Source organism: Cynocephalus volans, chromosome 5 (assembly GCF_027409185.1).
Source record: "Cynocephalus volans isolate mCynVol1 chromosome 5, mCynVol1.pri, whole genome shotgun sequence".
Taxonomy (NCBI): domain Eukaryota; kingdom Metazoa; phylum Chordata; class Mammalia; order Dermoptera; family Cynocephalidae; genus Cynocephalus; species Cynocephalus volans.
In genome coordinates, this window is record NC_084464.1 from 125,070,226 (window position 1) to 125,093,896 (window position 23,671).

Below are 23,671 nucleotides of genomic sequence, written 5' to 3' on the forward strand. Positions count from 1 at the left end.
CCTAGACATTTGTAGTAAGCCTATAAAGGAATGGCAAATCTAGGACATCCATGCCACCAGTCCCCTCTTCTGCTTGTAGCAGACACTCATCATCAATCACTGATGTTTTTCCTCCTCTGAACTATACAGCCATCATAGTTCCTCTTGTCCTTGTGTTCGGTCAGCCACTACTGATCAGTCAGTGTTAGCTTAGCACTAAAAGTATAACCTGGTTTATATTCCGTTTCTATGAACAGTTAAACTTTCTCATCTTAAATCAAAATCAAACCCTGACCTCATGTTGCAATTTTGTTATTGCCCCTTAATCTCTTCTTCCCTTAGCTAAGCTTCTTGAAAGAGAATCTCCACTCGCTGTCCCAAGTCCACTTCACAGTCACTGTTGAGCCCACTGACGTCTAGCTTCCATGTCCACCACTCCCTTGAAACCAAGCTCAAGATAACCTGAGACTGCACTGCCGCTCAGCTCTTCCTGCTCTTGCATTTGTGCCTCAAATTCTCTCTTCCCTGATCTCCCATCTCTTCCATTTCTCCTCTTGCTTGTCATCTAGGAATTCATGAGCTGATCACTGCACAACAGTTGTTCTCCCTGAGGTGTCCTTTGTCCGTCTCTATCACTCTCAAGGCTTAAATGATTACTCACAGTTTGAACACTCTCAGGTCTATATCCGCTGCCTTAGCCTCTTCTCTGATATTTATTTGGTCTTGTATATCAAAATTCCTCAGTAACCCCCAGGAAACTCGTATTTATCATTTATATCTCTTGTAGTCTCCCTCTCGTAGGGACACCATCATCAGTCAATCAAGCTTAGTTCGCTGAACACAGGAATTATCCATCGCTCTTTGTCACTCTCCTTCACCTGCACTGAGTCTCAACTGTCAAGTTGCAAATTAACTCCAAATAGTTCTTGATTCTGTTCCCCCTGTCCGTTCCTTGTCACCACTGCCCAAACTCAAGGTTTATGATCTCTTGACTTCTTATTTTATTGCCCTCATTTCCATTCTTTACACTACAGGTAAAAAAGAAAATCTTAAATGAAAATCCAACCATCCTACTTACCTAATCAAAATCTTTAAAAGCCTCCCTAATACCAAGAGAATAAAAGCCAGTCCCCTTAGCATAGAATAGATAGCCTTCCATGATCCAAATCTTTCCTATCTGTATCTTTGGATCTAAGGCTAGAATGGTACCGGAAGATGTGTTGTTCTCTGCACAAACAGTGGTGTTTCAAAATTTTGTATCTTTACCCGTTAGCACTACCTAGAGTACCATTTTTTCTCTTTGCTGGTTTAATTCTTACACATCCTTAAGGACTCTACATATGCCTCATCCACTCTAAAAAACATTCCCTGAGGTCTCAATCTAGTTTAAAACCTCTTGAAATCCTGATAGTTGGGGGGGTTTTTTGTTGGTTGGTTGGTTTTTTTTTTTTTTTTTTTTCATTCAGTGGATTGCATTATGTTCACATTTAATTTAAGGTGGTAATCTTAGAATTTAACTCCCAATGAGGAATGAAACAGGACTTGACCCATCACATCCAGCATTCACGAACCTGAGCATGATGGCTGTTGAGTGATACCAGTTTGGAAAGACAAGGAACCACATGGCCCAGTTCTTCTCTATACTTTTCAAAGCTGTCGATAAAGAAAGATTTAGACCAAATCTAGCAAACATATTGATACCTACTGTGTGCCATACCTTATGTTTTGTTTTAAACCTAACAAAAACAAAATCAACTTTACTTTTACTTTAGAGAAGTGAGATTGAATGTTAAAACAGAATAGAGTAAACATGCAGGCAAGAGGGATTCTTTAACATGCTCCACTGCTTTCCCATTCATTTAATAACTTAATAATGATGAACAGAAAATGTTGACTATCCAATCATTTCCATATAACTTTGCTTTTGATTATTCCTTTAGTATTACTCAGTGGTCCTCACAATGTTGAATGCAAAATCTTTAGCACAGTGATGGTGTCCAAGATGCTATATGCTGGATTTCATGGATGATTTAAAGTATTTACAAGGTCAATTTTGTCTCTAAGTGCCAAATGGGCTTATTTTACAGCCTGATTTCACTTCACATGAAATGCCAGTTAAAACGTAACTCTATGTTAGCTGTCAAAACTAGCTTTACAGACGACTTTGCAATGACAGAGGACACTCCTGGAGTGCACGAACATAGTCTTAAGTATTTCCGTATCCTCAGAGCCCTGATTAGAGTCTTTAATGAATTAAGTTCTCCATAAACCTTTGTTGAACTGAACTAAACTGGAAGTCAATACTATAGTACCTAAAGTGGAGAGGAGCCTCCTGTCCCTTTTTTGGTTGTTAATCACACGTTAATTCTTGGGCTGGTGGTTCTTACTCCCCAAAAGGAACAAACCAGGTCCTCTGGTGGGTGTGTAGACAGATCTGGCAGAGAGCAAACATGAGAAGCAGCAAAACTTTTTACATCATTTTGTGGTAGAAACCAAAAACAAACAGAAAGATGAAGCTGAAATGTGGGTAGGGGTGTGGTGCTGGGATTTTAAAAACAGCATAAGACTGATAGGATACAAATACAATGTCAAATTTTTAGGATTACAGATGACCAGTTTTACTATGTTGATGTGTTCTATGTTTCAGTCTAACAACAGACAGCCAGGAGTAATTATTCCATTATGATCTCCACTAATCTATCTTCAACTATAGCATTGAGCCCATGTTTTTAAAAGTCTTTAGAAAGATAGTGATGATTATCTGCCTGTGAAGTTTTAGAACTTCACATAGTTATATCTTTCTATGTACCTTTCAGTTTGTTGTTGTCATTTTTTACATTATTTGATAAAAGTAAGTTGGTAGGTAGATAGATAACTCATTCATATTGGAACATTTATTAAAAGCTTAGGGAGAAAAGCACTTTTAAATTTAAGAACAGGGACTACAAAGCAATGTAAAATGATCAGGACTGCTATTTTAGTGGAATAGTTTAGTAATAACATTTTTAAACATCATTTGTTCTTTCCCAACTTAAAGCAATTTTTAAATATAACATTCAAAGGCAAGATTTTATTCCTGAAATATATATCTATTTAGCTATGTCTTCATTGTATTGTTATGGCTGCAAACCAATGAAAGCTATATAGCAATAGAATAACATTATTTCCTTTCAAGTAATGTTTGTTTGCTTAGTGCCTTATGTTTGTATATATTCTTTGTGTGAATCTGTTCTCTAGAAAAAAAAAACAATCAATAAAGTGCCATTGATTAACAATACTCAAGCCTACGTGTTTTAGTAAACTGAACCACTTTGTCTATTGCTGGTAGGATACACACTCTTTAATATAAAATGCTGAGCCAGAGGAAAGCAAGCAGGTTTCTCTTTCTTTTAGCAAAAACGTAGAGACTAGAGAGGCAAATGCTTCACTATAAAAAGTTAAAAGAATAAATATTAAAAATCTCTTTATGAATTAGCCATTTACAAATGTGCAGGAGTATCATATTATCTGGTTCAGGGACTTGGAAAAGAGTGAGGATTAGTGTTCTATTATGTAGAGTTAAATGCTGCATTAATGTCTTAAAATAATGTAGATGATTACACAAAAAACGTTTTTAAAATACCTATTAGAAAACATCTCAGTTAAGACTATTTTGCCATCCTCTTGCTAGTTATTACACTTACAAGATATTATTTAAAGTAAACTAATGATTTATGAGTAGGGGCAAGAAGGCTCACTATTAAGTGGCTGCTTATTCGGAGCCCTTGGACATCAATTGTATATCACAGTTATAAATGGACTTTCTAATACCATCCAATGCAAAATAATCTCAGAATTTGTGATCACATTTCAGATATTGAAAGGAAAATTGATAACTAGATTATTGATGGGTGATTCTGTTCTCACTAAGAGAACATCATCCCACCAAAACAAAGAAGAACCTTTGCATTATTAAAAACCTGTTCTGCAACACTGTTGGGAATTTGGTTGGGTCATGAATGCTGGCAGTTGTCAGGGAAACAGGAATAAAGCAATTGAATGCATAGTCTTCTTACAAAATGGGTTTAACATTGCTACTTCTGATTTTCTAATGACTGATCTGGAATTTCTAATAGTAGCATTAATGGTGGGGAACATATTTTCTACTTTAATTACATATACCTCTCTGTTGGTATAGTAGTAATAACAATATTTTCTTTAGGTACAGGGTATTATGCTTATAATCCAAAAAGAAAATAACTTTACAATTAAAGTTTGCAATTTGTGCTTTGATAACTAACAGCATGTGTTATTTATTCATTTTTGATAATGGTGTTACTGACCCATTACATAGTTATTAACTTTTCTAGATGTTTTGAGGGTCTGTGTTAAAGTGAGCCACACTGACATTCTTAGGATCCCTTTTTCTTATCACTACAGTTTAAAAAGTGGTCTGGGAGAGTCTATTTCCAATGTATTTTCTCTGAGAAAAGCTGACTTTCTGATAGCACGATTGGACCCTAACTTGTAAACACAAATACAAGAAAATGACGTCTAATAATGCTGTGATTACAAGTATTTATAATAATTAAAATCTATAGAAGTACAAGAAAATGAAGAAATTGGGCCTCTCCTGCAAAGGACACTGAGCAATCCTAATGTGAGAAAAGACTGTACAATGGTTGTTCATAAATTAGAATTTGATCTTTCCAAAACAAAACCAATAATTTGACCATAAATAGTTAAATATTTAAATTATGGATCTAACAGCATTGCACATAAGCTAAGAAACCCTTGACATTAAATTATAGCTCGATTTGTGAATATTACAAATTTATCCAGAGGAATACTTTTTCTTCAGCCTCCAAAATCACTTTAATACTTGAAAAATAAAACTATTATCTTTACCTTATCCTGGCATTCAGGACCCTACATCAGCTCCCCCCAAATTGCAGTGGCTGATACAGAAAAGTGCTTAACAATTACTAGCCAGTGATTTTATCATCATTCCCAACTATATGATTAATTCATGTTGCTTCTGCCCAACATGTTCTCTATCCCTCTTGCCACCATTCAAACCTTACCATGTTTTTAAGTAATATTAAAATATTTGTCCTTAACATTGTGTACAAGAAATTCAAGATATTGTCACTGTATTTTAGTACTTCTTGTGAGTTGGGAATAAACGTGTGCTGTTCCCATGTGACAGTAGAAAGGACAAGCTAAGTGTCCCAAAGGAGCTTGTCAACCAGGAGTGTTTGATGATGATACTGGGGGAAAAATAATGAAAATGTTGTTAGAAATCTGTTTTGATAAACACGACACTGTGATAACATAAAAGCAGTTTTGAATCACTTTATATTAAAAGAATAAATAATGGATATTGTCTCTTACTTTAGATTGATATCATGTGGATACTGTGTAATTAGGAATTCTCTATTATACCTCAGCCCACATGTTGTATGCATAATACCATTGATTTGGTAGCCGCAACACCCACATTGTATCTGGCAGGCAGAACTTTTCTCAAGGCCGGATCGTCACGTAGGAAATCTTAAAGAGTATAGTTGTTGGGGACATGAACTTGCCTTTTACCTATTTTACTATTTATAATCTTGTATGGCATTTGGGTTATGTAGTTTGGTTTGAAACAAATATTTTCTCTTTTTATACTGAGTTAACAGTATTTTTCACTTGTTTTTATCCCTCCAACCACTTGGCGAAGTTTAAGGGAAACTGTAGATTCTTCCAGATGCCATTCCTATTGTAACTTCCTGTAGTCTAATCCAAATATTTTTATACCATGTTTGTTTAAAAGTGAAAAATGTGCTTTTACATTCAGCCTAAGGGGATAGTTTCCTTAGAAAGAAGAACCTTTTATCTCCTTTTTCACTCTGAGTATAACCGATACTTATCTTTCATTGAGAGAACTAAATGAAGAGTTCAACAGCTAATCTCCCTCTTATGTATCTATTTTGGCTCCTTTACAAACAAAATATTTTACAAGCCCAACAGGGGTAAAAGAAATTACTGACCTTGCCTATTTTTGAAAGACTGAGAAGTTAAATTACACCCCATAGCAATCACTCGTCAAAACCATTTCTTTTCTACTTCAAAAGTGTGTATGTGGTTTTTGTAAACTGCTAATGAAAGCATTACAAAGATTAGCTTTTGAAGTGGCAAGCAGCTTTCATTCATTTTCCTTCTGGTATTCCCTCTGCCTCCAGCTAAAATTTAGAACCTTAAAAATGTTGCTCTTTGGTGCTAAATTCAGTTGATGTTCTATCAAAGTGCATTTGGATTATCAAAGCTTCGTTCTTATCTTGCAGCTCAGTATTCCTGAGAGAACACTAGTCAGGTTAGAACTGACAAGCCTGTGTCTGGTACTTTCAAACTAGAATATGCTTTAATATATAAATTCACACACACACACATACACACACACACACACAAACCCGGGGGGGGGGGGGGAAGAAGATATAACAACAACAATTATTTGAAGTTGATACAACAAGCAAACAGAAAGGACATTGTTGGGGGGGAGGGGAGAGGGAGAAGGGAGGGAGGTTTTGGTGATGGGGAGCATTAATCAGCTACAATGTATATCGACAAAATAAAATTTAAAAAAAAAAAAAAAAAAAAAAAAAAAAAAAAAAAAAACTAGAATATGCTCCCTTCCCTACCATAGGCCTGCCCGCCTGCGCTGGTTAACTCTGTCGTTACAGGCAGGGAGATGCGTGCCCGCAATGTGATGAGAGGGGAGGGAGTATTCGCTTCTCAAAAGCAAAAGAGCAGCTTCAATCCTTAATCCACACAAAAATTACCGGTAGGAAGGGATACGTGGTGAGGGAGGGAGTATTCGCTTCTCAAAAGCAAAAGAGCAGCTTCAATCCTTAATCCACACAAAAATTACCGGTAGGAAGGGATACGTGGTGAGATAAGTAGATTCACAGAATTCAGAAGATTTGAAATTTTTTTTCTCATATTTTGTATTATTTTCTAAAGAGGGAAGCTTTAGTTTTTGGTTCCTTTAATGATTTCTGACACGTACAGATTTGGACACTAATGATTCTAGTGATGATTTTATATCAATAGTCTTTCTCTTCTTGAATGTCGTAAATTAATATCAGTGAGATTTACTTTTCTGATATGTCCCAGATGTCATTTTTTTCTTCCATATCCTTCATAGTAATTGCCTCCTGAAAAAAATTTGTAATTTGAAGGTTTCTTATAAGTTGTCTTCTTTTTAAAAATTTCTAACGAATTAAATTTAATAATGGAATTAAATCAGATTAATACAGTATTATCTCTCAAATGCACCAAATAGCGTCATGAGGCTGTTTTGAAAACTACGTAATCTTACTTACAGACTTTAGTGATCCTTGGGTGCCATGTTACAGCAACATTTATCCAAAGACTAGAATAGCCAACTGGCCTCTGGAATTCTATAATTTTCTGAGATTATGATGACAGGTAAGTTTCTGTAGAGTGATGGGAGCAACAGTCAACATGAAGGGGCTAAAAACAGAATATGGTAGTACAAGAGATGGAAGCACTGGGCATGAACCTTGTGTTTAACAAGCTTGGCACTAAACGAAAGGCCCACAATTGGGCAGAAGTTAGAAGGGAAGCAAGATCAAATGAATGAACTTTAAAAGTAGAACTACTTTGTTAGGTTGAGCTCATGTGACTTCCTCAAGTTGTCTGGAGACACCTGAGCCCTGAGTGAGCGTGTACCCTGAAGGAGACATGTGATTTTCTGAATGACAGCAGTTAGGACGGGATTTTAAGAAATTCCTTTTGATGACCTTGAAATCAACTAAGCTGGCCACCAATTTCAGACTAATTTAAAGGAGGCTAAAATACAGTGGATAATTTAGTGAGATGGCCTACAGATCAGCTTATGTGGAAAGTTTCATTTTCACTTGGTTGCCGAGTATTGTAGACTCCAGCTTCCACCTGCAACTGACCAGGATACTTAAAGTGCATACTGTCAAAAGGAGAGATGAGACCTAAGAAAGACAATCTAAGTGTTGGCATATTTTATTACTTTCCTTTTTGTACTCTATAAAATGTTTGAAGTAAAATACAAGAAATCACGGATGGATACAGAATCTTGCTATTTAGCAGAATGTGGTGATAATGAATTGTCTTCTGCTTGTCCTTCTCTATCCCTCTTCTTTTCTTCTCAAACACACACTTATACACAGTCACCTCCTGTGAATTTAGTTTGTAATTCCTAGACCATGATTGTCTCAGACAAAAATAGATTCAAAGACAACTTCTGTGATATATAACTTTAATGAAATGCACCCAAGAAGTTTCATTTTAATAGGTATATACATAAGATCTTGGTACCTTTGTTAGGACTGTGCACACATTAATGCTTTCCAGTTTCATCAAAAACAAATTAACAAATGATTTTAATATTTTACAAATTGCTGTACTTAGAGTCAAGGATGTTTAACCAGCAGTGTATTCCTTCCCTCGGGAGATCTCTGAAAACTGGCAATTTTAAGTCAAAGTCCTTTTTTAGACAAGTTTTCATGGTCATGAGTAATAGTTTAGAGCCTTTTGATTCTCATAGATATACTGTGTTTCTCATATAAAAAGAAATTTTTATAAGATCTTTTAAACATCTGTTTTTAAAATTTTTATACTATTTATTCAACTGATGCATGATCATTTTAAAATACACACAAGGTTGCTAAATTTTATCAATAAAATTTTTAAAAATAATAATCTGAAATACCAGCACTTAGCAGTAACTCTGTAGATAGACTAATACGTATATTGTACTGCAGCACAGGATCACAGGATTACTACATCTTTATAATATGAGTAAATATATTATAGGGCAAGTAGCAGTTAGCAATCCTCTTTTCAAAATGTCAAGGCTGATTTTCAAGTGTTTTTGGAATTACAAAATAAACAATTTCTGTTTGATTACCTAGCTGGCGGCTAACCTATTAATACATGCCATTTATTAACAGATTTTTTTAAAGGGGAATTGTCCTTAAATTTTTTAAATGAGCTTCATTTTATTATATGTTACTATTTTTAATATGTTACATGATTATATTTGCTAATATTTTATTTATGAATTTAATTATATTTATGAATTTAATTATATTTAATTATAATTATGCGATTTCTTGATAGTTTTCTAATTCTTCACTCTCTGCTTTTATCTATATTACATATTCCTTCTGCTTTCTTTAGGTTAATTTTGCAGTTCTTTTTAAAATTCTCAAGTTGAATACATTGTACAATTATTTTCATTCTTATTTGTTTAGTAAATTTGTTTAAGGCTTGAATTTTCTTCTGTGTGCTGCTTTAGTTATATCTCATAAGTTTTTAAATTGTGATTTCCTCTTTGCCAGAATTGTCTCAGAGATAATTTTTTGTAGATATTTTTATTTTTATTGTTGTTGCTTTTATTGGTTCCTGTTTTATCAATATTTATTATTATTGTTACCTGCATAGATTTACTAAGTAAATATTTACCAAGCACTAAATTCTGTGCTAAGCCTTTGCTTGATGATATCATTGAATTTTCAGCAGACAAGTATGATGTAGGTGTTTTCAGGTAAGAACCTCTGGGCCTCCCTGTATTAGAAGGAGACCCTATCTAGGCTAAGACCTCTTGGGTGCAAATCTTGAAAGCCATGTTCCCATGAACAATTTACTTAACATCTTTGATCTCAGTCTTCTCATCTATAAAAAGGGGATGAAATTTGCCCTGGATTGAGTATCCCCCCAAAACTTGACCCCTAGTGTGACAGTGTTAACAGGGTGGGAAATCCTATTATGGTAATTGAAAGGTGGGTCTGTGAAGAGGTTATAAGACTGTAGGACCATGCTTCAGTGAATGGAGTAATAATGGTGGTCAGGGGCATGGTTCTGAGGGCTTTAAAAGGGGAGCATAAAGAGTTTGTCCCTCTCTCTGCTCCACCATTTTCGCAATGTAAGACTCTGTCATCACCACCAATGGTCTTGCCAGAGGTGTTCCCTGGACTTTGGACTTCTTAGCCACTGAAATACTAAGAAATACATTTTGTTTTCTTTATAAATTACCCAGTTCTGTGTATTTTTTTATAAGCAACAGAGATGGATTGATATAGAAAATGATACTTATTTTAATGACATGAAAATTAAATTATAGAATACAAGTAATTACACAGAAAGTATTAGCCAGTGTGATGATGATGATGATGAAGTACCTGTCGAAGTTCATAGAGTAAATAAGTGTCAGAGAGGAACATAGCTTGATTCCAATGCTCAAAGTCTTACACTTTATATTGTACTTCTACTGCTGGGTTTCATTCCCAGTTTGCTACTTTGTATACTTTTATTTATTTGGATAGTTCACAAATTGGGAGGGGAATGTAATTTGACATTAATAAGGCCACATTTTAGGAAGTCATGTAAAGACTTTTGATTGAGCTATTTTTATAACAACATCCTGTGTTGTAATTGTAAGCACCACTCCAGTAAATATTATAAACCGAATGGAGCATATTTTTAATGATTATCTGCATATCTGCTCGTACTGCTGTGAGGACATAGCTGCCTTATGGCTATGGAAACCAAAACAGTAAAAGAGATTTCTGCCTTTTAAAACTGTGTTGGAAAAGCAGAAATCCTGAACATGTCAGGCCAAATTGAGTTTGTTCAGACTAAATGCAAATACTTACATTTTGTTAATTTTATTCTGTTGACATTCTTTTGGATTTGTTATCATTCAGTGTTTTAGCATTGCTTTCCTACTTTGAAATACAAACATTATTTCTAATCGATGAGTCTCATACCAGCTAAAATTAAGTAAGATTTTATTACCATTGGAGGTTGAAAATTTCTATATTTGTGTCCTGAGTTTGTTCATTTTATTACTGCTTTGCTGTAAAATATTTACACTGAACACTATAAAATAACATTTTGGTTGCTATTAGTAATGTAGAAATGTTGGCTTTCAGTTCTATGCAGAGAATGAATAAAAAGGGTAAAAACAGTTTATGAATATGTTCATCACTTTCACAGTCTTTCAAATAGGACTGAATATTAAATCATTGAATTGTAATGCTTTTTAAAATTATTTGATGAAACTAAGTTAAATTTTAATCTAATTGATATGATTCCCCTAATGACTTATGTTCTGAATATTGGCTGTTTTAGTTGGTTGAATCATTTGCAAGAAGAAGCAAGTTGTCTGTGCCTTTTCTTACTTGGACAAACTGTAAAAAATGTATTCCTTTGTTTTGACCATCTGAATGATATTTGGGAATCTGACAGTGATATGCAAGGGGTTGATTTCATTGGGCTTACCACTGGAAAGCAAAGTCTGTATTCAAATTGTGGCGTGATTAATGATAGTGGACCACTGCTTTTGTTAAGTGACTGTCTCTAGATCTATTCTTGTGCTTCTGCTTACCTGCTTAATAGCACGGTGTGTCACTACTCACCTGGTTATTGCCACCGTGTTTGAGGCCAGAACAGAAAGAAGCATGTTCAGAGAAACTTACAATATGGTACTTGGCAGTGGTATTGTTACCTGTCCTGACTAGTTACATGGTTCCTAAAGCTCCAGAGCACTTGACAACAGAACCACATTAACGGGTGGCCCAGACGGTTGCTGCCAAGGGCTTCAAAGCATCACTGTATTAATTAGAAAATAAAAGGCCAGATAACTCAGATTTTCTCATTCATTTTTTTACAGAACTTGAGAAATGTAAATTGGTTTTAATATTCACATAACTCATGTGGAAAAAAGGATCCACAAACTGATCTCTGAAGAGTATGTTTACTCTGTGTCCATACCTGCAAATTTTGTTGTGGAGCTCTGAAACTTGAACTCATTCTGAGACCTGAAAGCTCATAGGCACCTGACATTAGCAATTTTAGCTGACAGAAATCTTGAATGCAAGCTAATGTATGGTTTGAGCTACTTAACAGGAATAAATATTATACTTCTTTGACTAAATTTTTAAACTTTTCAGAAATTATTGAGAATCAAAATAAATTTTAAAAGTGAACTGAAATACCTAAGATGTCCCAGTGAAAGCTAGAAAAAGATTTATTTGTTTCTATTCATGTAAATTAGTTTTTTTTTTCTTTTTGAGAGATATTTCTCAAATTCTCTTAGGACAAATGGAAAAAAGCCTGTGAATAAAGTTAACTCCAAATAAACAACTTGCTTTGATATATTCACCATGAGTAGTAATTCCCTTATTTTGGTGGAGAATTGAACAATATTTTAATTGCAAAATCTGTTTTTCTCCTATTTCTCCTAAAAAAATAGACAAATTTCTAAAAGATATTTATTTGAAGGGGGCTAAAATCTTCCCAGACTGTCCATCATCCAAGTCTTAATATATATGACTGCAACTAATCTAAAATTTTTACCTTCTATAGATCTCAAACGTCTTTTAAAAAGGTGAAAAAAATCCAACTTTGCATATAAACTCACAAAAACAAGGTGTTCTATAGCCTTTTGGCAGTCAAGATCCATTTTGAGAGTGTTTAGAATAATACCTCTAAAAACAGAACTTGCAAAAACACCTGTCAGACCAAACAACCAGATGGTAACTGAGATCATATGTTTTTAGAATTATGGTTTTTAAAGATTATGGAGTTTGAAGAGGATTTTTAGCAGACTGTCTTATATTCCTAGAATGCTCAACTTCAGACAAATCTATTTTGAATATGTGTATGTACAGGACACTATCAGGCACTGAGAACTAAAAAGGAATGAAGTGTTCTTCACTTGAAGACACTGCATTTGGGATGTTGTGCAACTATGGATCACGCCTATTATTGAACACTGGCTTCCCCGGTGAACGGAAAGCAAGACAGCCTACCGTGTACTGCAAAAGATAGGAGTTCTCCATTCGTTGTTATTTAGACATGTATTCTAGACATATAACATTTACTTTGGTGAGTTGGCATGGTATGGGTAGAAAGAGACTTGTATTTGCAGTCAGGAGACCCTGCTCTCAGTCCTTTACCAACTACCTGTAACCTTTAGCAAATTACTTAATATTTTTAATCTCAGTATTTTACATAGCAAATGGAAAGGTTAATGATCTCTAGGGCTTCTTGTAAAATGTTCAAGTTCTGGGATATTTTTTCTTTTCTTTTATTCCCCACTTTACAATTGCACTAACTAGCAGGGTTGCAACTCCTCATTAATTATGTAGTAGGCTTTTACAATATTGTCCAAGTGTTTTAAGTGGTTACCATTAATGATGAGATTAGTTTTAGAGCCAAAGCAAATGTAGTAGTTTTCAACCATAAGCAGAGTGTTCAAGCTTTTGTAAAAGAGGTTAGTAAAATTCCTCAAATATAAAAACTGTAGAAATGGTTTTCACAGATATTGTCAGTATTATTCCGAATTACATTCTCGTTTCCCTACTATCTCAGAAATGTCCAGTTTACTTCAGGACCATCAGGAAATGTTCTGTGAAGTAGTTTTCCCCTCAGTAACTGCTGCTACTTGGATTTGGACATTTCTTTGAGTACAGAACTGTGAGTATTCCAAAGACTGGAACTTCCTTCTGAGGACTGTACCTATTCATCTCATGGTTGTGTCTGATGCACAGTCTATTGTGATTAAGCACATACTGTTGGGGCCCCTACAGGGTTCTTGCAGTGCTCCCTCAACATTCCATGTGTATTAAACAAGGCCATTTGCCTAGACAGAATTTAAATGATATTTTTGACCTTCTACTTTGTAGGCCAATTGCTTTGGCAGAATACTAACCTTTCTTCTGAGTACTGATCAGTTATCTGTATTTTTTGCAACATTACCAAATTATCATGGAAAGATGTTGAGGGTGGAATTTTCTTAACTGCAATAGAGAATGAAATCAGAAAAAAGTTTCCTTTTAATCAGTAGAGCTGAAGTGAGTACACGTAATCACTATAAGGAAAAGAAGTAAGTCTTTTACTTTCCACTACACCTTGACTCCCACAGGCACCCTAAGCTGAGTTTTCTGATTCTTTGGAAGAGTAGAAGCTTTGTGTTTGTGTCTGAAATTATCCAACTGAGATAATGTTGTGAGTTCATCAAAAAGCTCTCTCTTCCTTAATGAAGCTCTCTCTTTTATGTCACCATTCACCTTTATATATAGTTATTTATATATCAAAACCATCCTGCTAGAATATATATGTTGTTTATGTTCTAATATTATATGTATATATTATAATGTATGTTTCTGATTCTTTTTGTTGTTGTTATTCTCTTGTGTTGTATCATCTCTTTCATATCATTGGAGCTGGAGGAATGGATAAGTGAACCATAAATACTGGTTGAATGGATAAGTGAATGAATGAAAGAATGCATGTCTCCTTGCCATGAAAAAATGAAAAGGTTTTATGGAATTTATGTAGTGGCATATGAAAAGATAAGAACTACTCTGCTTTACACTTCCAATTAATATTAAACACATTCATAGATAGAGGAAATCTTTATAGATGTGATTATAAATACACAGTTTTTGCTCTCTGGTTTAGAAAACAATCTGTGTCTGCCCTTGTATAAGAGCTCAGTGAAATCCTCAAAATTAAGCACTTAATGCTCATCAAATAGAAAACAAGGTCTGCAGCCTAGTAACCTTTGTCTGCACTGGAGGATTAGAAATGGGACTAAGTGGTGATTCATGGAGATGGTGATTATGTGTTTCAGCTTATTCTAAAGTATAAATGACATTTAAACTATGTTCTATAATTTGAAATTGATACATTATGGTTTTAAAAGGTTACTAATAGTAATCCTTATCAATTTCTGACCCTTCCTGTAAATATACAATGTTTAACTTAATAGCTTAATATTTTTTTGGTATATTACTAGAGGGACATGTGTGAGTTTAAATTGAAATAATTATGAAATTCACAAATTTGATTTAAGAATTAGGTTTGTCCAGAAATTGAAACTTATAAGTTTTTTGTGAGCCTCTGGCTCAGCCATCAAGTACAGAATAAATTAACTAATTAGTAGGCATTCTAATAATAACTCCCAGTTCAAAGGAGGGAAAAGAACAATGTATTTTAGTTTTTTTTCCGGCAGGTTTTCAGGAATTTGGATTTTCTAATAGGTTTAATGAAATCCAACTTCATTTGTGGGCTTAAATCTATTGGAGTGAAGTTATTATCTTAAAGACTAATCAGTCTTTCTATACATATGTGCAGTATTATGCTATACAAATAATTCCCTTTTTTTCAAAGTGATTTAAAAAGACAATTGATCCTAACTAGTTCAAGTCAAACAGTTATCTGAGTCCTTGGGGAAAATGATACCATTTCATATATTGTACTCCCACTGCACTAGTGTTCCACCAGAAAAGGACTCCATAATGAAAAAGTTCTGTAAATACTAAATTCCATTACTACTGGGAAAGTGGCAATGCACATTAGCTCCTTTAATATTTCAAGAAGTTATCCAATAAAAAACTTATTTAACTTTGCTTGACCAATTTCCCAAACTCTATTGACCACTGGACAATTCTTGATTCTGTATAAGCCCTTTTAGCATTTTTTAACATAGTAGGTTTCAGAGGAGTAGGCTTTGAATTAAATGGTAAAGAGTTGATATTATACATTTACATTGTTTTTTTTCTACACATTTGGTAGAGAAAAAGAATTTTTCAAATATAAGAAGAATGTTTTTTGTTTATCTTTGTGTCCATGGGCATAGCTTCCACATAAAAAATATTTTATGGAAAGATGTAGAGAAAAGAGAGAAAGGAAAGGAAGGAGGGAGAAATAGAGGAAAAAATAATGTTAGTCAAGCAGTCACTGGACTAGGATATAAATTTCAAAGCTCTGTTTGTAGTAATACTTCTCAAGATGTGATCCCTCAACCAGCAGCATGAGAATCACCTGATATCTTGTTAAAAATACAAAAATCCCAGACTTATTGAATCAAAAAGTCTAGGGGTGGAGGACAGCAAGCTTGGTATTAATAAGTTGTCCAGGTTCTTCTGACAGATGCTAACTGTGGGAGACTACTGGTCTACAGGTGTAACACTATGAGAAAAGATTCTGCTACCTGAGCATGGGCCTGTAGGCTTTGAGCTCTCAAGTTGACTTCATGTGTTGAGTGAGCTCTTAGTCTGATTTCTGAAGTGCTTGCTGAAACCTGCCAAGGAGTAGAGGAGGACTTCTATCATGTCAGTCATGATGACAGAGGGTACATCAAGCTATCGAAAATACCATTCCTGCTTTATAAAAAGCTTGTTCTGCATGTCAGACCATAGCTCATATGAACAATATTGGGTTTGGAGCAAAAGGCCAATCAATACCTGTACTGTTTCCATTTCCTCATGATACACATTCTTGTTAAACCTTTACAGTCTGATTATTTTACTGTCTTGAAAGACTCTCAGAAAAGTTCAATTGGTGAGGTGGATGGTCTTTGGATTTGCCATATGACACATTGTTCTTTTTTCAGGAACCACAGTTTGTTTGTTTTTGTTTGTTTGTTTGTTTGTTTTTTGTCTTTTTCGTGACCGGCACTCAGCCAGTGAGTGCACCGGCCATTCCTATATAGGATCCAAACCCGTGGCGGGAGCGTCGCCGCGCTCCCAGCGCTGCACTCTCCCGAGTGCGCCACGGGCTCGGCCCAGGAACCACAGTTTTAACAGACTGTGTCACACTGCTCAACCTGGAGCCTCTAAGATCATGACCATTTTCTAATAACAGGGTGTATTTGCAACAACTGACTATGCATATCATCTGCAAATCCTATGCATTGGGTCCTTTGTTGAAAGTCAATGTAAGTTTGCTTTACATACATCTCTAAAAATACAGGGAGAGTAAAATATAGGGTAGAATAAAAAAGTGGGGAAAATTTACAATAAATTTGTAGTTAAAGTACCAATTGCATGATCTTAATGAGGTAAGAATGTTGTCATGGACCCCATAGGATGACAACCAGGAAAACACATAGGAGATAAAGCTTCTCCCCTGGCTACTGAGCTGCACCTTTTCAGAATCTCTGCCATAGATCCAGGCAACACATTTGTCATCTGTCTTCAAAAACTCAGTGAGCAATACCAGCTCTGGCACCTATATTTTGGTTAGTGACTAATTCCTTCTTTAAGCAGAGAGCAGGAGCAGTGTGTATAATACTGGGATAACTCTTGGGACTTGCTTTAACACTGACAAAGAGAGAGTGAAAATCTTTGATCATTCTGTCTCTTGGCATCCAGCAATATTCATCTTACTGCTATAGAAATAATCAAAATAGTGGCTTGCCTAGGAAGGGGAGTTATTTCTCATTTTGGAAGACCTGAAAAACCTCCCCCAGTTCTTAGCATCCCAGGCCTGTGTGAATAAAACACTAAGTCTGGCTGGAATCAACTTTGTGCTTTGAATATGTTTGAGCACTTTCAGAGTGATATGGACACAGATATCAGTTATCAATAATATTGCTTCAGTCTCATTCTTGATATCATGTAAGATTCAACATGAGACTTCTGACACACTTCATAGCTTCCAGGGCCTGTTCTGACCTTCCTACCCCATTCGAACACTTCTGCAGTGTCCTTTTATGGATGATACCTTCCTTTTCTTGCTTCTGAATGGAGACATGCCCCAGATACATGAAGAATACTAAGCTATGCCCTAACTTAGTATTAGGAATCAAACTATTTTTGTGGCCTATACAAAGTTCTTACTTTTGCCTTTCTTTCATAGGCAAACCTGGTATTTGAATCACTTCTTTTGTAGACTTGGAGAAAATTTCTTTTAATATTTAATTCCGTTACCTGAAGATTACTACGATTTGGGCTTGTTTTTCTATCTTTTTTCCTATGCAAACACTCATACACTTTCAATGTTTGGATATGATATTTAGATTGGTTTTCTACTTGTTTTGATTTACATTATGCATTGCATTAAAAAAATCTTGGTGAATAGACATTTTTATTCAAAATATTTTAACATTTGTATGTATTTTGGGGGTGCAGTGTGTTGTTTCAATACATGCATATACTGTACAATGATTCACTTAGGGTAGATAGTGTAGTTTTGTACCCATTAGTTCACCATTTTTTAATGCCTCCACCATTTCAATTGCATGGATGCATTTCATTATTAACTGATGTTCCTAATGATACCTCTGAGGTGCTATGTGATTGTAAAGGAACCTGGTGAATCATCAAAGAAAGATTAGGTTTTCTAATATTTGTGTTTGCAATCTTTTCCTTTCTAAAACTCCCAATTTATTCATGATATGCATGTTACATTAAATCTATTAAATAGCATATTAAAAATACATTTGATAACTAAACATTATGATCATATAAAATTAAAGACATGGCAGAATCATCAATGCAAATCAGTTTTCAAGGCATTTTGTGGATTTGTGCAGGTTTGATGATTGCTCAGATTATAAATATTTCAAAGATAAATACTTAACAAGAAAAAGTGAAACAAGTTGTTTTATCAAAACAAACATTAAACACATTTTCAAAATTTTGTAATTCTGGAAAATGAATTGATTTTGTTGAGGGTAGCTAAGATTTTGAGAAAATGTCTAAGAATTGAGAAAATGTGTGATATTTCATGGAAATTTTACAGAGCAATTCTTTGCACTGATTGATACAGACAAGAAAAAAATGGTCAGTCTAGAACTGTGGTACTTAAATAATTCACTGTTACTTTGCAGAAAAAGCCAGAAGTAACTAAGTACATACAATTAAATACAGATGTCCACTAACGACTTAAATCCTCAACAAAAGTAATAAATCTTTGTTAGTTAATTAAGAACAAGAATAAGTAGAATAGACTGCATTTAGGTAGTAGTAGGAACAGACTGTCAGTGTCTAATACTTAAGAAAGCATCGAAAGAAGGATCAGAAAAGGCATGAGAAATATTCAAATTAGATTTGCATGCTCTCCTGAAGCTGGCAAATACAAATCACAAGTAAGTATGACTTTTGTAATCTATTTGTGATAGAATGAGGTTTCTAAATCCTGAAAAATGTATTGGAATGGTCATCCAAAATATCGTGTAAAGAGAAAATGATCTACAGTTTGATTGAGGACTTGAGTTTTTGGTAAGAAATGGAATGATCCTACCTTTATTCTTTACACATATTTTGAGTTCTAATGGACCTCACTTCCATCCCAACTTTGTCTTCAAGCCCTTGTACTTTATGACACTTTAAAATTCATTGAGGAGTATAGAAAGAATGTGAAAAATATAAAGACGCAAAGTAAGAAAATGGTGTAGTTGAGAATGTATCTTCTCAGGTCCAGGAAAGTAAAACTGAAAGGAAAAGAGAGCCCTGAGGCAGAGTATGTGATGAATGAAAATGTTTCCATCTGAGTTATATTCTGTTGTCTTGTTAAAGAAGTATAAAGGAAAAATTGACTATTCAAGTTACTGATTCTATCTTGATGTGAATATGGGAAGGAGACACTCCTTCTTAGAAGAGGAAGTTACTCTTAAAGATAAGTTGGTTGGGGTGCGAGAGGACATTCCAGGCAAGGAAAATGTCATAAAAAAAGCACAGAGACAAAAGCAGCCTGTGATTTACAGGAATCACAGAATACCTAGAGTTGGGAATATAAAGTAGGCACAGTGGTTACATCAGAAATAAGTCTGAGCTCAGATTATAAACGCTTTTTTGTGACATAAAAATGCCAATATTCCATGGGAAGCCTGTGGGAGATTTTGACTGGGAAAACATGATCAGATTTTTGTTTGGGAAAAATTACTCTAATAGAGTTATACAGGGAAGGGAAAGAGATCTGGGTTAGTGTTACAGCCTTGAAGATATATATCATTATATAGATGGTAGAAGACTTTATTAGGGGTGGCTGAGATGGTCCTGTGAATTACTAAATGAGAAGGGGGCAAGACAGAACCCCGGAGATCACCTATGTTGTGTGCCCACAATTAAGCGGGCTTCTATATATCCAATAAAAAGAGAATGAGAAATAATTAACTATTTCAGGAAGAATTTTCTGCACTGACTACTGTTAAGACAGTATCAGTAAACATTTCTTTCCAACTCATCAATCTTTCCTTCTAATATGCCAGCATCTACACAAGACTGACAGTTACTTTGAAAATGTGCAAGAGACTAAAATGCCTTTTGGTCTATAAATTATTGGGGGATATTTTAAATCTCTGTGATGCTTATTAATTGATTGAAAGCAATTTCCATTTTGAAATAAAGAATTATTGAAAGTTCAGCTGTCAACAGGAAAGTAAGCAAAGGAAAAAGCATTATTTTTTGAGACATATAGCAAAATTGCTTAATGCTGTTACAGTAATCTTCCTAAGTGCATGTCTCAATCATATTACATTCATATTCTGGACTCTATTGATCATTAAAGGTTGTAACACTCAATAAATTAAGCATGGCTTATGGCAGGAATTTAGCAAGTGTTAAAGAGACCATACAGAATCTGTCTGAAAACATAGTTTTTATTGTGCTTATTGTTTAGACTCTAGTTCTATTATTTATAAGATCATATAAGTTTTAAAGCTCACTTTACTATAGTGAATATTGATTTCTAAGTTGTCATGTCATTGGCAATTCTTAAGTCAAGTCTCTGTATTTTATTTTTATAATTGTAGAAATTCCAATATTTAAAATTACAAGGTAGGACTTTCATACATAGCTCATTTTGAGTTATATGCTTGTTCACATGTGGCCTAGCATTGTTGCTAACATATAGCAAGTGTAGAAAAATTAATACTAAATGACTATGAAAAGTAGAACTTTATGCATTTTCAACTGGAAACAATGTCCCCAAATATATACTCTAAGATGCAATGGAGGTTCTGGAAGCTCCTCAGACCCTCCCTCTCTATATGGTTCAGATCTCTCCCAGAGTTCTTTTGTATCTGTGAAGAGAACCTGGAGGCAAAGTCAGCAAACATAGCTACTTCATTTACCCATGCATCAAAACGCCTGTCCATCTCTCAGTCAGAATGAATTACAGTAGTCCTCCCTTATCCTTGGTTTTGCTCTCCGTGGTTTCAGTTACCCAAGGTCAACCACATCCGAAAATATTAAATTGAAAATTTCAGAAATAAACAATTCGTAAGTTTTAAATTGCACTCAGTTCTGCCCAGGACGAGAATCATCCCTGTGCCAGCTATCTGCACTCTAGATGTTCCCCACCTGTTATCACTTAGCAGCCGACTGGGTTATCAGATCAACTGTTGCGGTATTACAGTGCTTGTTTTCAAGTCACCCATATTTTCTTTAATTACGGCCCCAAAGTGCAAGAGTAGTCATGCTGGCAATTTGGATATGCCAAAGGGAAGCCACAAAGTGACAAGGTGAAAATACTTGACCTAAGAAAAGAAGAAATGTCATATGCTGAGGCTGCTAAGATCTATGGTAAGAATGAATCTTCCATCTGTGAAATTATGAAGGAAAAAGAAGTTCATGTATAGTATATACAGGGTTTGATACTATCCACTATTTCAGGCGTCCACTGAGGTCTTGGATCTTACCCACCATGGATAAGAAAGAACTACTCTAAATACTACACAAAACAATGACCTGGTTGGGAACTGGATAGTGAAGTGTTATCTCTTACCCAATGAAGTTTATATTTATAGTTTTGTGCCCTTGCTCTCAGCACAAAGGAGACAAACTAAATTTGTTTATTTTCATGATCATTTTAATTCCTTAGTTTAAGGAGGACTATTCATTTACTTAAATCCAACATTTAAAAAATATAGTTCAGTCAAAAGCATTTTAATTTGTTCTATTTAACTTGAGTGTTTCAAATAACACAAACTCTAAGAGTTAGGACCAAGACTGTGTAAAACCGATTGTATCTATTGAATTAATGAGTGGTTTTAGGAATTTTGCAGATGATTAAGAACTTTAGATGCTTGTTCTTTTGTCCTTTTGTAAGGAGAAGGAGAAATACATGTGAATCAAAATAACTTAAACATCAAAGATATTCCTTTGAAGTAATCTGTTTTAACAGGTTCGGTTTATAGCAAGTAATAATTGTGAATAGAAATCCATTTTATTTTTCAAGCTATTTAATTTAAGTGAAATCCTGTGGTTAAAGGCTTGTGTTTTGTACATGCATTTGAACAGATAATATTTTAATGATAGTCATGGTGAACTTTATAGACAGTTTGTCTCTCTAAACACCCCCTCAGAGACTCTCTGCATGCATTACGATTAATTAGATAATGTCTCCCAGGTGCTTAGAGCTTGTTGGAGAAAGGGAATGAAGCATTGTGTTAAAATGATTATAACTGACTTCAAAGACAGCTATATGACAATTCAGAAAGAACATTTTTTTTTATTAATAGTGACTTATAAATGCCATTGAGAAATAGCGTTGTAATGATGTTGCAAATGGTTATTTATTCTGTTAACAAGCCAATCACCTTCTTTCTTTTTCCATTAGATATCTTAGGGAAGAAATTAGGAGTTTGTGTTACCATAATATGGAATGAGATGCAATGAAGGGGACCAAAATGATTGGATTGAATTGGGTTAAGTTCATTTAAGGGGCATGCAATGACTTTAGCCTTGGTCTTCTTGGAAGCATTGGGTTAATGGTACCCAATAGAAGGCTGAAAGCAGGTAAAGGTTATAGAATTTAACTTCTTAGAGCTTAGGGGAGAGGGGTAGATAGAAGTGGTATCACGAAAGCAGGAAAATTAAAGCAGTCAAAAGTGGCACATGGTAATTAATCAACATGGTAATACAACCCCTACTGATTGTCTAGAAGGAGTGTGGAGAGTAGACAGACTACCAGACTAGGTGGTAGGTTATAGTTCATCTCTCTCTAGGTTATATTGAGACTGTGCCAATAATAACAAAAAGCTTAATAATGCTTGTGTTTGTATAGCACTTTGAATTTCACAAAACTTTCACACACATATTATTTAATCCTCAGAATAGCTGTGAGCTAGGCACTGTTATGACTATTTTAAAGATGAAGAATCTGAGGCTCAAATAATTTACTGATTTTTCTAGAGATACCAAATTTGTAAGGGACACAGGAGGGACTGGAATCCAACTTTTCTAATTCCAGATGAGTGCTCATTGTAATACACAGTTATAAGAAGGTGGGCAAGCTGGAACAAGTCATGCCTGTCTGTAGAACTGTGTAATTGATCCTGTGACATGTTCGTGTTTATATGTTTATTTCCACTAACCTCTTCCTGATAGTACTAACCAAACCTTGAGTTTACAAGAAAGTCTTACTTTCCAAGTGTGTTTCAAGTACCTTTGAGAAACACTGGCTCAATAGTACTCCAGTGTTTTATTCTGCTAATAATTCATAGAAAAAAAAACAGCTATAATTTTATTGTGTTATCTTGTTATCTTGAAAAAGATACTGATATGGGAATTGTAGAATTGCATTTGTCACATGTCCTAAGATTTACATACCTTTTCTAGTTAGAAGATGCAGTCAGGTTCTCTTTGAGGTGACCATCAAGTTTATAATCCCTTCTCGATGATAAAACTATAATTTCTATTTCTCTCATGTATTTTCAAATGCTAAATCTTTTTAAACACCAGATTTTTTTAATTAGTAAAACAAAGCAATGTATTCTCATGTTCACAGTTTAATTTGTTTGAAGAACATTTTGCTCTTTAGAGCATGAAGTGTTATGAGAAAAATGACCCTTACAAATAGAATGATGTTAAAAAAGGGAAAAGAGAATTTTCATAAAGAAAAAAAATACACATGAAAAAAATCTATGCCATGG

General features: G+C 34.6%; 1 pseudogene; it reads right to left on the minus strand.

Moving 5' to 3' along the window:
• Positions 1-373: 373 nt before the first annotated feature.
• Positions 374-23,671, minus strand: part of LOC134379147 (cilia- and flagella-associated protein 300-like) — a 68,070-nt pseudogene continuing 44,772 nt past the window's right edge.